General features: G+C 35.5%; 1 pseudogene; it reads left to right on the forward strand.

Moving 5' to 3' along the window:
- The window catches only part of LOC122748795, a 69,791-nt pseudogene extending 58,628 nt beyond the window's left edge, over positions 1 to 11,163 (forward strand).
- Positions 11,164 to 15,382: the final 4,219 nt, after the last annotated feature.

Genomic DNA, 15,382 nt, shown 5'->3' on the forward strand with positions numbered 1-15,382 from the left:
CAAAGTTAATAAACTCATGTACCAACAGAAATTCACCAGTTTTCTGAAAAGCATTAAGGTAAGTGATCATGGATGTTGACTTACAGCTTTAGATCTTTGTCTCAAACTGAGTATTGCTGTTAATGAAACTTTAATTATAGGTCAGATGTTCTGACACTGTTTCTCCTTGCTTCTTTGACATATTCTGAGGCATAGACATTTTGAAGTAGTTAAAGAAGCTGAATTGATTATTTGATGGATGTGTGATTTCATCAGTGTAGACGTGACTTTTATTCCAATAATTCCACCTTAAATTAATCATGCCTTCAAACCTTTTCCCTGTTCTTTTAGTAAATCTGTCCTAGGGAATCCATCAGATGTTCTTGAGTACTTGCTTTAGTTCTCTTGTAATTTCATGAATATCAGTGGAACATATGGTTTATACACTGATTATTCCTTGCTTTTGCTATAGAATTGGCAATTTTTTCTGCTCATTAATTTTTCTGAGGATGTTATGGAACTGTATAAATGATGATACTCTGAATACCTGACAAATAGATTATCTTTTTTGGAGGGTGAAATGCTAACCCTGTTTCTGAAGAAGCTTGAACTAATATGGACTATATTCCTCTCTTTGATAGAAGACTAAATCCAAGTACATCACTCTATTTTACTGGACTAGATGCTTAGATTTTCTATAAATTTACATTTTTTCTTGGCTAACCAAAGACCTAAGGATACAGACAACTGAGCTGACATTTAGAAATTTATTTTCCAAATCTGGATTTTCCACTCACTACCTTTATAGCCTTGGACAATTAACTATATCTGGGTCTCATTTTTAAAATATAGATAAAGGGACAGCTAGATGTCACAGTGGATAAAGCACTGACCCTGGATTCAGGAGTACCTGAGTTCAAATCTGGCCTCAGACACTTAACACTTACTATCTGTGTGACCCTGGGCAAGTCACTTAACCCCAATTGCCTCACCAAAAAAATTAAAATTTAAAAAAATAAATTAAAAAAATAAATAAAATATAATATATGTAAAATGAGAGAATCAAAGTGATAACAGCTTTTTCTGTTCTAAATGGCCATGAGCACTCCACTTCTCAAATACCTCTATCCCCTATGTTCTTCCACCATTTACTTTCCACTAACAAATTTCAAGGAGTAAAATAAAAGATTCAGGCATCCTTATGATTTTGTGTCATTTACATTTGTCCTTCTTTAAGTAATGCATATAAACATTCTATAGTCAATAGCAACAACACCATTGTGGGAAAATTAAAGATTAAATAACATTCCCAGAAAAAAAGAAATGAAAGCATGATGACGTGAACCAGCTTTAAAGTTTAACCATCCACTATATGACAGACTTGGGATCCGACCTTATGATATTTCTAAGGTAGCAATATAAAATATTTTTTATAACTTGGTTGATCTGTATTTCAAAGGGAAATTTCCTCTCCTGAAATCTGAGTTGAGTGCTTGAGGCTTTTCATAGGTACAGGAGATGGAATATTAATATTCTCCTATCAACTCTGCATTTTCCTCAATTTAAATATAGAAATCTCTCTCTCTCTCTCTCTCTCTCTCTCTCTCTCTCTCTCTCTCTCTCTCTCTCTCTCTCTCTTGAGGAATCAGTCATGCTTTATAAAATAGGCATTTTTTTTCCAAAATATATTTAGGTTTATTTAAATTTTGCTCACCACAAGGAGGTTTACTACAAAAGTACTATCAGGTCATTCATACATACATGAAATTTAATACTTTAAACCTGCCAGGGAAACCTATAACATAGCAATGCCTCCAGTTTATTATAGCCCATAACTATGGCACTGTTTTTGATAGATATATGGGAATTTCATAATTCAGATGTTGTCTGTCTGATGAAGGAAAACTTAGGAAAACTGACTGAGAGTTTTCATTATGTGTATATCTGTTTGGGGTAAGGAAGGACACCTGGGTGTTCTGGTAATTTTGGAGATTTCACCAACATTCAGCACCTAACACACTATCTGGCAGAAGATATTTCAGAAATATTTACTGAGTAATTGATTGATGGATAAGGAGCCCTTGCAGTCTGATAGTGATAAGTCATAAAACAGCTAATCCATGAAGATACTCTGGTTCTAGAGTGGGGGAGGTAAAGCATTGTTTGTTCAATCAAAAGAAATCAATGTTGGTCACATATTTTGCAAACCATAAAGCACCATATAAATGTTAATTTTCCACTTATTGTTTTCTTGTTGTTATTGTTATTAACATGCTAATGTTATATGGCAACACTATGGCAAACCTTTCTTCCAATTGCAAACATTTCGGAATCAGTTTTTGGAGTGTCCCTGTCTCCCCTCTTTTCACATTCTGGTTACTTTCTATTTCCTTACCCTTAGCCACTCCCTTGTTATTCAAGAATGCCCATTGTGGTGCTCCTTTTCATAAGAGATTAAGGTTGAGGTCCATACAAATCTATAATTTATTTGAGACAAGCTCTTACAGAAAAGGAAATTAAAGCACAGAGGGTTTAAGCAAGTGCCCAAAGTCACAGAACACATTTAGAATCTGGATATGAATTCAGTTCTGTTAATTCCAAAACTAGCACTCCTTCTATTCTACCATACTTATTCCTTTCGCCCATATCAGCACTACCCTCTCATACTCCTATATTCCAGACCTATATTTCCAATGCTAACATATTTAAACAGTGTTTAAGAATACATAGCACATGCATGTATATGTGTGTATATGTGCATACATAAATGCACAATACATATGTGTATGCATATATGTGTGTATATATCTGTATACACACATTGGCATATGTATGTGTGTGTGTGTGTGTATAATTTGCTTCTCACAATAACCTTGGGATGTTGTTCCAATAGATATTATTATCCTCATTTTGCAAAATGTAAACTGAGGCTTTGAAAAGCAAAACAACTTTTACTTAATTAGAAGCAGTAATTGTATTCTGAGTTCACCTTACTTTTACCTGGCTTTTCACTATAGAATTGAGAGGCAGCACACTTGATATGAAGCTAAAATGGCTTTCAGTAAAGACTGAAAATTCATTGGTATTTATGGATCTTTATAAATGATTTTTGTTCAGAGAACTACCCCAACTAAGTTAATAAAAATCTCAACACCAGATTGGCATCAAGGGCATGAACTTTTTGAGGAAAAACTCATGGAGATTTGTAATGCAAAATCAGTTGGGAAAATTCCCAAACTAATGGAAAATATAATATGACATTATTCTTTAATGAAATAAATGAGTCTTCATTGATTAAATTTAATGTATAATCCACAGGCTGGTAGAAAAAATTCCACACACTGAAGTCTTTCTATTGCTACAGAAATTGATCCACATAAGCAGGATAGTATGAGAGCCAGCTCATACCAAGTTGGAAGAACCTTTCTATTAACATTTTTTGGAAACATTTATAACTCAGAAATTAGCACACTACCAATCAGAATTTTATATATTGTGTTGTTAATTATATAGACTTAAGAAAATGATAGGGAAAATGTTAAAAATTCCAATTAAATTGTGTGCCATGTGTACTTTTCCCCCAAGAGTTGATTAAAATTTACTAGAAAATACCCTCACATATGTATAGATAGATAGATATAGATATAGATATAGATGTAGATGTAGATGTAGATGTAGATGTAGAAGTAGATGTAGATGTAGAAGTAGATGTAGGTGTAGGTGTAGGTGTAGATGTAGGTGTAGATGTAGATAGATATAGATGTAGGTATAGATATGGAAGTTATAGATATAGATATGGGTATGGATATATAGATATAGATAGATTTATGTGTATGTATATGTATAGATGCACGTGTATACATATATGTTTCATATACATACATATACACAGAGGTACACATGTGTACACACATATATATGTAAACACATGTGTGTGTCCATTTGGGTCATATATGTGTGTGTGTCTGTGTATAAATGTATATGTATATGTGTTTATGAGATACGTACATGGAGCAATTCCAGTGTATAAGGTGCCCCAAATCCATGTGTTTCCAAATTCCCAAATGATGAGGCCCTTGGAGAACAAACAAAAAATATGTTAAAATTAACTAATTTTTTCTAATCGTTAGGATATTATATCTGGTTTCACAGTAATACTCATGCTTCTATTCACATTGTTTTCATTCACATGTTTGATGAGAAAAAGGAACACATGTGATCATGTAAAACAGATGGATATACACTTATTCTGCATGCCAAAAAAATCCAAAGAAATGCCTATTGTCATAAATTGATTTCTCAGCAGATGTCCTCTTTTTATTTCCACAAGACATAGCTTTGCTATTTGGTATCAGCTAAGACATTTGACAATGAATAAATTACACTTTCAGACAATGATGTATCTCCCAAATTACCTAGTAATGTTTCATGCAAGGTACAAAATAGATGTTTGTTAACTCATTTTCTCAATTAATTAATACCCAGGCATCCATTCAGCAGAGATTGGTTGGTGAAAAAGATGATAGAAAAGTGGTTATTTCCCCTCTTATTACAGAGGAAAGTGAGTGATATTTCTACCTCACCCCCACCCCTTGGAATAATAGAAATACAGAATTAAATATAGAATTAATATAACCCTTCTTTGCACAGGAATCTTTTATGCAAAATATATGGCTTATTCTATCCCAACACTCACAAACCCAAACCCACATATACAAAGAGGTCCTTCATGTCATTTTAAGAGCTCTAAAAAAAAGGGAATCCACTACTTCTGTAGGAAGTCCCTTCCATGTTTGGACTGAGTTTTTTGGCAAGTTTTTCTTGAGGGAAAGTTGCAATGTGCCTACTTGAAAGTTCTATTAATTTGCCCATGTTCTACCTTCTGGGTCCAAGCATAACAGGTCTACTTCCTTCCTCCACATGACTTCCCTTCAAATATTTGAAGGCAGCAATAATTTCCCCTTATAATTTATCATGTGCAATGATCAACTTATGACTCCCATATCTTTCTGCCCAAGACATCCAAGTTTAGATCCCTCTTTAAAATTTGTTTTTATTTTATGTTTTTAGATCCTTTTGTAAGTAGTAGGTGATACACCAGAAGTACCAGTGGGTGATGTTTACCCTCATATGGCATCAATTAATCACAGTGATATTTCCTTGTTGAATCATGACCTCAGGATCTTAGACATAATATTTCTCAGAGAAATTAAAAATAAATAATAGCAACATTTTTTTACCCATAACACAATATTGCTTCAGTATGACCAGAACATGTGCCCACTATATTAAGAAATTTAGGTTGGTATCAAAATGGAATATTTAACTTATTGCCTTCAGAGCTGCAGGCTGCTAGCCAAATCCCTTCATCCCAGTAACAACTACCATCAGATTTTAATAGCAGCAGCAGGGAGATAGGCTCACAGCAGTACTTGTAACATTTGCTTGTGATGGGCCAGAGGATCCTGCTGCTCTGGCGGCCTGCACATCATAAGCACTTGCAATATGGGATCTTGCTTGGATCTAGGGCACTTTAATAAATGGCATAATGTTGCCATATGAGATGTCTGGCATCAATAACTCCCCCTAATTAAGTTCAGGAGGACCAAATATTCTTTTCCTTCCTATTCACTCTGTGATTGTTTTGCAATGTAGTGTGTGTAAATTGCTTTTGCTGCTGTTAATTTATTTTGGGTTTAATTGTTTCTACCCTGGGTTTGCCATTATAATGGCCATTTTCCTTAAGTGCAGTGCTGTTCTAGAATGCTTTAGTGTCATGGAGAAAAACTTTATCACAATTATAAGAATGCAAGTCCAGCTTGGGGAAGAAAGTAAGGCCATGATGAAGTATTCTCTCTTGTGGCCTCTGATGTCTGCCATTTGGATGCGAAGGCTGTACTACTGACTTATTCTCAGGAAAAATAAAATGCTCCTTGGTTTGCATTCTTCAGTAATGTGATTGGGTTTGTATTCTCTCCATCCTCTTTGGGATTGGAGACTTTCATTAATAAGACAATGAGCCCGGATCATAAGGAAATTTGTGGTTGAGGGAGTTGAATAATACTCTTGACATTATTTTTATGTTGTAAATAAACATTTTCCTTCTCACCCTGTTCTATTCAACACTATATAAATAGGAAAGTGGGAGAAAATATGAATACTTCATTGTGTTCTGTTATTTGATAGAAGTTGTGGTGCTCCTACACTGGCCATTAGGTTTGCCAGTTTAGTCCCCTGAGGCTGTTTATTTAATGACATAATTTGCCTACAGCTAAGGTATATTATTATGTGACAAAGGTGATCTTGGCTGATCTTGTTTATTGACTGACTGACGATGTATGCTGGAAACATCTCTTTAACTTATAATCTTAGAGACTTGCCTGTTACACTGTGAGGTTAAGTGATTTGTCCAAGTTTACATGGACAGAATGTGGAAGAGGCAGCATTTTTACTCAGGTTTTCCTGACTTGAAGCCAACTCTCTTTATAGCATGTTGAACTGCCTTTCTAATTTGATAATAGGTTGCATTTGTAGAATATCAGTATCTACAAACACAGAGGTTTTGGTCCTTAAATACTCTGCTCCTATAATACCATACATAGGATAATATACTTCATGTTGGGTACCATATTTTAGGAATATATATATATATATATATATATATATATATAATATTTTGGTGTGACAAGAGGGAAGCACACAGGATGAAGCTGGGATATAGCTTAGACAGTATGAGTACTGGAGGGTGGGAGAGGTGAACATGGGATCTGTCTTTGTCTAAGAAAACTTGTCATTTAGAAGAGGGTTTATATTGATTGTGCTTGTCTCTAGAGGGCAGAAGTATGATTCAGATTGTACTTTTTTGTTTTACTTTTATATGAGAAGAAAACTTCCTGAAAATAGAGTTGTCTAAAATTTTAATAGATTGCTTCAAAAAGCCATGAATCATTCTTATATGACTACTAGAATATCTGTTATTGCTCTTATTATCTTGAGATGCTCAGGCTAAAAAGGCCATAAAGAGAGAGAGGAAAAAGAAGAAGCCCTGCTGGTATAAAAACTTGCTGAAGCTAAACTGAAAGGAAATCCATCAAGCCATTGGCCCTGATTTCTGGGACTCTAAGTATCTCCTCTGCCAGAATGAAGTAATCCCAACCCAGTTAAGCTTTTCTGAAACTCAACTTTTGGAATTTCTCTGTCTTCACTTATAGATTTGTTCTATCTCACCATGAAGCTGCCTATTTAATCCAGGGGTGAAGACTTGGTCATGTATATTCGTGTTTACTTGTTGTTGGTTGTCCTTTGTTTTCTAAGAAGACCAATGGAATGATGGGATAATGTCTTAATTTTGACATGAATTGAATTTAAGTGAGGCAGAGTTGCACAAAGTAATCAACTTCACTCTCTCTTCCAATATTATGTGTTGATCAACTGTGATAGACTTGACTCTTCTCAGCAATACAATGATTTGAGATAGTTCTAAAAGACTCATTGTGGAAAATGCTCTCCAAAGCCAGAAAAAAATAACTATGGAATCTAGATGGAGATTGAACCACACTATTTATATTATTTTTGAGGTTTTTCTTTTTTGCTCTGATTCTTCTTTCACAGCATGACTAATGCAGAAATATGTTTAATGTGATTGTACATATATAACGGTTATCAGATTGCTTGCTGTCTTGGGAAGGGGAAAGGGAGGGGAGGGAGGGAGAAAGATTTGAAACTAGAAATCTTATAAAAAACAAATGTTGAAAACTATCTCTACATGTAACTGGAAAATAATAAAATACTTTTATGAAAAATACTTAATTTTAGAGGAAAGCTAGGTGGTGCAGTAGGTAAAACATTGGCACTGGACTCAGGAGGACCTGAGTACAAATCTGGCATCAGACACTTGACACTTAGTAGTTGTGTGACCCTGGGCAAGTCATGTAACCTTCACTGCCCTACACCCCCAAAAATCATCTAAAATTTAATTTTAATTTTTTTAATCTATGGAATAAAAGAAGCATTTCCATAGTATAGATCAATAAAAAATGATGATTACAGATGAAAAAAATTTTAAAAGAGGTGTGTTGTTTTTTTAAAAAAGCAAAACATATATTTGGGACAGAAACATACACAAATATATGTTGTCCATAAAGGTTCCTCCCATTTATATATCCAAATTATACTTGAGAGAGGTTATAGCAAGATGGCAGAGTAATAGAAATCAGTATGTGAGCTCCCTTTTATAGACACATCAATATAGATATGAAAAATTCAGCTGAATGAATTGTGATGGAGAAATTTTTAAAAATCATGGAGACATTTTAAAAAATCATGAGAAATTTCTATTAGGTATATCTGCATACAGTGAGAGAGAGAAGGGTCTTTGTATTCTGAGCACAGATTAGGCCAGCAATACACCACTGAGGACATACTCCAGTATTCAGGGACAGGCTATGAACTTGGGCAAGGGGAACTCCTAGACTATACCAAACCCCCAAACACAACCTGGAGCATTCAAATGGGGCAAGTGACAACTTGTCCCTGAAGTCTTGGAGTAACACAGCACTCAACAAACTAATAAAGGCATAACCTTTTCTCCAGACATACAACAGAGCTCAGCTTTAACATCAAGTCTGAACTTAGGGAGTAGGCTGGAATATTTGGCAAAGAAACTAAAAAAAAATTCCATCTTTTTTAGATAGTATAGTGGCAGAGATGCTCAAAATACAAACAGGAAAGGGGAAAATAATTACAAAATATCTACAAGCAAAGCATTAGACAATGTATAAATCACCGGCCCTGGATTCAGAAGGACCTGAGTTCAAATCCAGGATCAGACATTTGACACTTACTAGCTGTGTGACCCTGGGCAAGTTACTTAATCCTCATTGACCTTCCAAAAATAAAATAAAATGAAATAATACAAACCTGTGGAAAAATTTAAAGCAAATATCTCTAATGAATGGCTTTTTTTGTGGGGCAGTGAAGGTTAAGTGACTTGCCCAGGGTGAAACACCTAGTAAGTGTCAAGTGTCTGAGGTCATATTGGAACTTAGGTACTCCTGAATCCAGGGCTGGTGCTTTATCCACTGTACCACCTAGCTGCTCCAGACATATAGAACTATAATTATCACTTTACTATTGCTTTGGGACTTGAGAGATGGCCATAAAAACTCAGTTTGCATAGCTGATACCCTCTTCAATTTAAATGGACTAAAAAAAAAAAGTGTGGCTATTTTACTCTTCCTATGAAAGAGTCAAATTACACTCAGCATTCCAATAAAGAAAAGAGGCTATGATAATTTTTTCCTCCAAATGACACTAATATTGATAAGGTGATGACATTATTAACCCCTTTCCCTGCATGAGCCTCTAGGAAGAGTTTCATTTCTCTAAGCATCTTCATGAAAGAGAAACTGAAGGGATGACAGTATCACACATTTCCATGTTGCAGTGAACAAGAAATTAATATTTGTGCAAGGCTTCATACAAGTTTCTCTTTCACTCACAGGACTGTAAACTCATATTCTTTCAAAACCTAATAGAAATAGAAAAGTTGCAGGGGATTAAAATGTCAAGATTTAGTTTGCTCCCTCATTCTATTCCTATTGTCAAGTAATGATGAAATTCATTTCATCTTTTGATATGAACTTCATGTTTCTGACATAGTTGCTTCCCTAAAACAAAGTAATTTCAGAAAGACCATTGCTCTATAGTAGCACACATATTCCAGGAGGGCCCACCATTTGTCCCCATCATTCAAGAATCAAAACATTTTAAGTCCCTATTATGTGTCAGACCTAATGCTCAATGATACATAGATATAAGTAACACATTTCTTCCCTAAAGGAGCTCACATTTCATACCTCAAAAGTTAAAACTTCTATAAAAGGAACAACATGATTATATATGAATATATACCAGTTATAGAAAAAATGCACATTGTCTTTTTTATTTATTTGTAGTTTTTCTCCCCTGATGGGAGGTATTTACAGTGGGGGAAGGTCAGGAAGTACTTAGATTATTAAGACAATATGGTCCTTAGTCACATAATCTTGAGAAAGCCATAGGAAACTTACAAACAAGGAAGAAAGAAGCAATTTCTCATAGATATAGGAATAGTGTCCTTGAGGTCCTCTCAAAAAATAACTTGGGGAAGCATGATAAGAAATCCATATCATTACACAGAACAATCTAAGGAATATTAGATGACTAGGCGCATGATGGCAACATCCAGAGCTATAACTGGGGTTAAGAAAGCGGTACTTTGCCACAGACATGGCTGAATTTAGAGAATAACACATTTGCTACACATATGTGGAGGTAACTGTGAATCCTTAAAGGACAAAGGCATATATCTTTTCTATCTTTGTATTTTTATTATATTATTTTGATACTCTGAGTACCTCTAGCACAAGTTGATGCTGGGAGTGGGCCATGATTATAGGCATGAAAAGTGTTAACCATTTTAAAGCTTTGTACCAGAGTAGAAGTGAGTACTTAAACAAAGAATATACTTTACAAGCCAGCCCGTGAGACTGAGCTTCCCCTTTGTAGCTCACACCAACCATTGGAATCTCCCAGGACAACTGGCACAAGTTCTGCAAGACCCAGGACAAGCACAGGAACTACCATGACAAACACAAGTATGAGCTGGGCCGCCCACCTGCCAACACCAAGATCGGCCCCCTCTGCATCCACACCGTGCATGTCCGAGGAGGCAACAAAAAGAACTGGGTGCTGAGTCTAGACGTGCCCAACTTCTTCTGGAGCTCCAAGTGCTGCACCAGCAAAACAAGGATTATTGATGTGGTCTACAAGGCATCCAATAACAAGCTGGTCCGGACCAAGACAATGATGAAGAATTTCATTGTATTCCTTGATAGCACTCCATACTGCCAGTGGTATGAGTCCCACTATGCCCTGCCCCTGGGCTGGAAGAAGTGAGCAATGCTGACTCCTGAGGAGGAAGAAATTTTAAATAAAAATCAGTCAAAGAAGATCCAGGGGAAATGTGAGGAGCTGAAGAATGGCAAGATTAGCTTGCTTCTGGAGGAACAATTTCAGCAGGGCAATCTCCTTGCCTGTATAGCATGGAGGCCAGGCCAGTGTGGCCGAGCAGATGACTACATGCTTGAAGGCAAAGAGCTGAAGTTCTATCTGAGAAATATCAAGGCCCGAAAGGGCAAATAAATCCTGACCCAGACATAGCCCTAAATCGGACACTAGCTCATAGAATAAACCACCAGACTGTTAAAAAAAGTGTATGAAATACACAACATGAAATTGCCCTATCAATGCTGTAGCCTGGCCCCAGGCTTTTATTCCCTTTCCCTCTTGAAAGGAGGCTCTGACTAGAAGAGGACCAGTTAGGTTGAGAAGGAGAATCCTTTTTGTACCACTCAGTTGCCATAACTCTTTCCCCTCCCTTGTATAGGTCTAGTCAATTTTCATTATGGTCATCTCATCTTAACAGTGAGAGGAGAAGATATCTACTTATCCTGAACTTCAGGATCATGAAGAAAACTTAGGTACACTTTGAGGATGCTTTTCCCTTTACTAGCTGCAGATGAATTCACACACATTCCCAGTGGGAGGCAGGAATTAGTAATACTATTCATCCTCACATGTGTTTAAACTTGGTCAGATGAAGTGTATATGGGTACTGAGACAGGACAATCACTGATTGTTTCCACTTTGTCCTTTATCAGCATTTGCCCAAGGTTGTCCTTCAACTATCATCAGTCTGAAAGAGGTAGAGATGTATGCACTGAGCTGAGAGATAGTGGTTGTAAAGGGAAAAAGGAAATGGATGGATCAGGGTAAATAACCAAACTTGCCTGATATCTTGGCATAGCCACATATAACCTAAATAATATCCTTGGTGAGATTATCTGACATTATATAAGAAGGTCTTAAAATTTTCTTTCCTTTCACAGATGACCTCCTAGGGGGAAAACATCCATTATCTCCACTTCATCTCCTCCCACTTACCTTTCAATCCATTGAAATATAGTTTCTGAATTCATTAAATGAAAACATTCTTTCCAAGGCAAGGTATTATGCCTGCAATATAAAGTTCATAAAGAGTAGCTATGTCAAATAATCTCTAAAAATAAACCTAGCCTGCATCCAGGATGTAAAGGAATTTCAAGGGTCTTCTGAGAAATTTATATTTTAAGTTAAAGGAATCCAGTGAAACTTCACACTCTGGAGAGTGATGTAGTCAGATATGTTTAGAAAGGTTTTCTTGGTACCATGTGATTGAAAAAAATGAGGGGAGAGTATCAGTCAGTCAGTAAACACTGATTAATCATCGAATTGGTAGCTTTGTGGTACAGTGAATGGAGTACTGGGCATGAAGTCAGGAAGACTTATCTTCCTGAGTTCAAATATGGCCTCATATTCTTACCAGTTATGTGACCCTGGGAAAGTCAATTAACCCTCTTTGCTTAGGTTAACTCAGCAGTACAATGAGCTGGAGAACAAAATGTCAAAACACTCTAGTATCTCTGCCAAGAAAACCCCAAATGGGTTCAGGAAGATTTGGACATGACTGAAATGATTGAAAAACAATAAGCATCTGCTGTATTCCAAGAACTGTACTAAGTACTGAGGGTTTGGGGGGGGGGAGTGAAATAAAGTCCCTGTGATCAAGAAGCTTACAGTCTTATGGGGGAGAAAACATGCAAACACACACACACACACACACACACACACACACACACACACACACCAAACTATATACAGGACAAATAGGAAATAATAGAGGAAGAAAGACATTGGCATTAAGAAGGGTTAGGGAAGGTTTTCTGTAGAAGTAGTATTTTAGTTGGAATGAAAAGGAAGACAAGGACTTCAGTAGCTAGAGTGGAAAAGACAGAGTATTTAGGCATGGGGGATGGGAAAATAAATGTCTTGAGACAAGTTGGAGTGTCCAGTTTATGAAACAGTAAGGAGGTCAGAGTTACTGGATTGAAAAGTGTGCATCAGGGAATGAAGATGTAAAAAGAATGGAAAGTTAGGAGGGAACTAGGTTATGTATGAAGGGCTTTCAAGGCCAAATGGAGTATTTTGTATTGGATCTTTGGGGTAAAAAGAAAACACTGAAATTTACTCTGTGTTTGTGTGTATGTGTGTGTGTGTTTGTGTGTCTGGGGTGGGGGTAACAGATAGTAAGGAATGAAGTATGAAAACCTAGAGAAATGAAAAAATAAAGGAGACAGTCACAATTGTGACAAAGGCTGTGGAGGAGTCAAAAGACAATGACATAGACAAAAGGCTATTGGATTTGTCAACTAAGAGCTCATTACTGATTTTGGACAGAATAGTTTCATTGGAATGATAATGTTGGAAGCCAGATAATAAGGAGTTAAGGAGAGAGTGAAAAATGAGACAGTAGTGAAAGCCATTTTAGATAGACCTTTTTTTTCTTCAGAAGGTCAGAACAGGTATAGGATGATAGTGACCTTGGAAGGATTGAGGTTTTTGGTTGTTAGTTTGTCTTTTGCTATGGGCATACTTGTAGGCAGTATGGAATAAGTCAATAGGGAGAGAATGAAAAAAAGAGTGGAGTGGGGATAAAGATCTCCCTCTAATCTATTTTACCCAGTGTTCTTTTCTTCCTGAATTTGTCAATTTGCCTTTTTTGTATGATCTCATTAATGTAGACATCAGCCCATTCATATAATTTCATCTTGTATGATTATTTTTTCAAAAAGAGATTTGTTTGTATATATATATATATGCATGTGCAATATTATATATGTGTGCATGTACATATAATATAGCATAATATAATGTGTAGTAGCATAATGTAACTTCACATGACATGTTATTCTATGCTTGATATGTCATGGCATGTTATTACATAAAATCACATAATATATAACATTATATATATATATATGTGTGTGTGTGTGTGTATGTGTATTCTGAATTTCTTGTTTTATCTATCACCTATCCGAGAAAGCTATACCATATAACAAATATGTTTTAAAAGGCAATGCATAAAATAAAAGAGGAAAAATGAAAAAAAAATCAATCAATACATTAGGGAAAAGCTAGTATTATAAGCAATTATGAATCTCCCTGATCTTTCTCATTTCTATTCTTTGTGATCAAGATTTCTTTGTGTAATTTCCACCATTCATTTTTGTTTCTTCTTTCTATTGATGCAGTTGTAGTCATTGTGTTTACTTTCTTTCTTAGTTATGCTTACTTCACTTTGCATCAGTTAATGAACTTGTCATTTAGTCAATAAACATTTAGCAATTGGCTACTAAGTATAATAAACACTATGCTAGGTACTAGACAACATAGAAAAGTAAAAACCTACCTGCCATTGAAGAATACAAAGTTTAATAGGAAAGGCAACATGCAAAAAATATGCAAAATATGATATACACACAGAAATATAAATAGAAGATAGATTGATAGAGATAGATATAGAGATGTATAGATATCAGAAGAGGGATGGCACTAGAATTATAAGATATTGATAAAGACTTCTTGTAGAAGATATAATTTAATTGGGAATTGATGGAAGCTGGGGAACCAATATGTGAAGATGAGAAGGAAAAACAAAGCATACAGTAAAGATAACAAGTAAAAATTCCCCAAGGTGAGAAAGGGATGTATTTTTCAAGGAATAGCAAGGAGGTCAACGTCTTTGGATCACAGAGTACAATGTGGTGTGCACTGTAGGGCATAAGAAGAATGGAAAACTGGGGATGTAGGTTATGAAAGACTGTGAACACAAAGCAAATGACTTTATATCTTATTCCAAAGGCGATAGGGAGCCACAAGACTTTACATAATTTACATAATTGGATATGTACTTTAGAAAAATCACTTTGCTGAGTGAAATATGGACTAGAGAAAGGATAGTCTTAGAGATAGACCAACCATCAGGGTATTGCAGAAGTTCAGGGATAGGGAGACAAGAGCCTATACTATGTTGGATTGTATTAGAAATGGGCATAGCTATAGATTTATAGATCATTAGAGGTGCAAAGATAAAATTGACAAAACTTTGCAAACATAGAGTACCCAAAGTGCTCTCTTGTATAATTCCTTTCTTCTACCATCCATATTCTGTAGAAGGCCCAATCAATGTATTGCAGGCTTTACCTTTATTTCTTTAATATTTATGAAGCATCTGAAGAGTAATCAGTAAGTTTATATCAATCACTGTAGCTGTGTAACCAGCTCACTTCTGTTTCTAGTCATACACATAATTGGTTATATTTTTGCATCACTTCTCACATACAAATTATCATTTACTTGCTGGAGCATATTTATACCTAATATACATCTTCCCATTGGATTTATTTCATCTGCAATTTCTATTTTTCTATCATTGGAATTCATTATTTATAACCATATGATGTCATCAAAAATATTGGTAATG

The sequence above is a fragment of the Dromiciops gliroides genome, chromosome 1 (genome assembly GCF_019393635.1).
Source record: "Dromiciops gliroides isolate mDroGli1 chromosome 1, mDroGli1.pri, whole genome shotgun sequence".
NCBI classification, from domain to species: Eukaryota; Metazoa; Chordata; class Mammalia; order Microbiotheria; family Microbiotheriidae; genus Dromiciops; species Dromiciops gliroides.